The sequence below is a fragment of the Opisthocomus hoazin genome, unplaced genomic scaffold (genome assembly GCF_030867145.1).
Source record: "Opisthocomus hoazin isolate bOpiHoa1 unplaced genomic scaffold, bOpiHoa1.hap1 HAP1_SCAFFOLD_269, whole genome shotgun sequence".
Classification (NCBI taxonomy): domain Eukaryota; kingdom Metazoa; phylum Chordata; class Aves; order Opisthocomiformes; family Opisthocomidae; genus Opisthocomus; species Opisthocomus hoazin.
Window position 1 is genome coordinate 5,001 of NW_027448962.1, and position 2,500 is coordinate 7,500.

General features: G+C 79.2%; 1 non-coding gene across 1 annotated transcript; it reads right to left on the bottom strand.

The window, feature by feature from the left end:
- Window positions 1–335: 335 nt before the first annotated feature.
- LOC142359943 (5.8S ribosomal RNA) lies at window positions 336–488 on the bottom strand. Its single transcript, XR_012762732.1, has one exon. It is a non-coding gene; the product is annotated as a 5.8S ribosomal RNA (ribosomal RNA).
- Between the last annotated feature and the right edge of the window lie 2,012 nt (window positions 489–2,500).

Below are 2,500 nucleotides of genomic sequence, written 5' to 3' on the forward strand. Positions count from 1 at the left end.
GCCCACCCGCAGACAGACGCCCGCGCGGGAGGCCGGCGGCGAGGCCCGCGCCATCGCCGCCCCGCGCCTCCCTCCCCCGAAGCTCGCTCTCGCTCTCTCTTCCCCAAACCCACCGCCGATAGCCCGGCGGGGACGAGCTCCGTCCAGCAGGCGCTCTCCGGGAGCGGGGAGCTTCGGAGCGCTCCCCGAGTCTCCATTTAGGGGGACGAAGGCCCGCGCGCTCGCGCGCGCGGCCCTGCGAGGCACCCCAGCCGCGCCGCTGCTGGCCCGCCGGCCCCCCCCCCCCGCGCTGGGGCGGGGGGGCTCGGCGGCGCAGACGGCGATTGATCGTAAAGCGACGCTCAGACAGGCGTAGCCCCGGGAGGAACCCGGGGCCGCGAGTGCGTTCGAAGTGTCGATGATCAATGTGTCCTGCAATTCACATTAATTCTCGCAGCTAGCTGCGTTCTTCATCGACGCACGAGCCGAGTGATCCACCGCTAAGAGTTGTCTCGGTTTCGGCACCGCCCCGCGCGCGCGGAGGGGCCGGGACCGCTCGCCGAGAGCGGCCCCTTCTCTGAGGACGGCCGGACCGACCGCCGGCCCCGCCGCCGCCCACCCCCCTCCGCACGCGCGGAGGGGGCGCGGCGCGGCGGCGCGACGCGGCGCGACGGAGAGGCCCTCGCCTCGGCTTGACCGTACGAGCACAGGGGAAACGGAAAACAACGGAAAACCCCGAGCGGCCAAAGGGCGGGGGAGCCCGCGCTCCCGACCGACCCTGGGGAAACGTACGCAACACACACACACACACCCTTGGCGCGCTTCGGGGGCGGCCCAGGCGCCCGGGCTCGGACCGGCCTCCCCCCGGAGGCTACGGCACGCCCGGCCGCGACGCCTGCCCGCCTTCGCTCGGGAGCCGGACGCCCGGCTGCGCCCGCGCTGCGACGAGCCGGCTCCGCCCACCACGGTCGCCTCTCGCCCCGCCGGCGAACCTCGGCGCCGACGCCGCCTTCCACCGACGCCGGAGGAAGCGCGGCCGGCCACTGGAGCGCGAGCCGGCGACGCGCGGCCGCCCACCGGCCCGCGCCGGATGGGCGAACCCGGCCACCCCGCCCGGCGGCGGCGGCCGCCACCGCCGCCGCGAAAACCGCCGCCGCAGCCGCTTCTCGCCTCGGCCCCCTGGGGCCGCCGGCACGGCCCCAGCGGAAAGGCGGACGGCGCTGAGCGCGGGGGGCGGCTCCCACTCTCCCCGTTTCCACGCGAAGACCCGGAGCGGGACGCCCCCGCGCCGCGCGCCCGCCCTCGAGACGGAAGCGACGGGCGGGGAAACGCGGGACGGGACGGCCGCCAGCGGATGCGGCCGGGGAACCCTCCCGGACGACCCGACGGACGACCGGCACCGACCGGCACGCCGAGCGGCGCCGCCGCCGCTCGGCCGGGGGGGGTGTGGCTCGCCCCCCCCTTTCTTTCCCTGGGCGCCGAGGGCGGGGCGAGGAGCGGGAGAGGGGAGCGCGGCGCGCCCCGAGCGCGGCCGCAGCGCGAGCGTCCAAAGGCGCGGGGCGGCCCCCCGGCGGCCGCCCCCCCCCGCGGGGGCTCGCCGCGCCTTTCTTTCCCCCGGCGCGGAGCCCGCGCTCCGGCCGGCGGGTGGCCCCGTTTGCGAGGGCGGGCAGGTCGGCCGCGGCCGACCCGCGCCGCGGTCTCTCCGCCGAGACCGGCCCGCGGAGAGGGGGGGCAGGTTGGGGCAGCGAGACGCCCCCCCTTCTCCGGCACGGCGGCCCGCGGGGGCGGACGCCCCCCCCGCGGCTCGCGCCGTGCCGCTCGAGTCTTTAAACCGCCGCCCGGCTCCTTTGGCCTTTGACCCCCGGACTCGGCCGAGGGAGGGCCGCCGAAGCGCGGACGCTAGGTACCTGGCCCTGGGGTGAGGGAAACGACCTGCATGGCCCCGCGGGGGTGCCTCCCCCGGCTGCCGCCCTCGGGGGAGCGTCCGCCCGCGGGGGCGCGCCCGGCATCCGCCGCCACCACCTCGTCCTCCTTAGCCCCGGGGCCCGGGGTTTCCCTCGATAGCCCGGCGCTGCGCCCGGGGGGAGAGACGTGGCTCGGGCCGCCCGCTCGCGCGGGACGCGACCCGGCCGGGGGGGGGCCTCGCCCGCCCCGGGCGGCGCCAGCGGCCGAGACTGCGCTCGCGCCCCCCCCTTCCCGCCACGGCTCCCTCTTCGAGAGGCAGCCGTGCCGGGTCGGAGGGGAGGTTCGCGGGTCCGGCCGCCGCGCCGCCCGAAACGCCGTGCGCACACCCGCGCCACGGCCCGGAACGCCCGGAGACAGCCCTGTCCCGCGCGCGGGGGGGTAGACGGCGCCGCCGCCGGCGCCGCCCCACCCCCCCCCCAGGAGCTGCCGCCCCCCGAAGACGGCGACACCCCTCGGCTGTCGCGCTTGCGGCCCCCGGTGCCGCCGCCGTCGCTCGACGCTCGCCCCCCGGCCCGCCGAGCAGGCCGGTGCTCTGCCGGCCGCGCTCGCCGCGTTG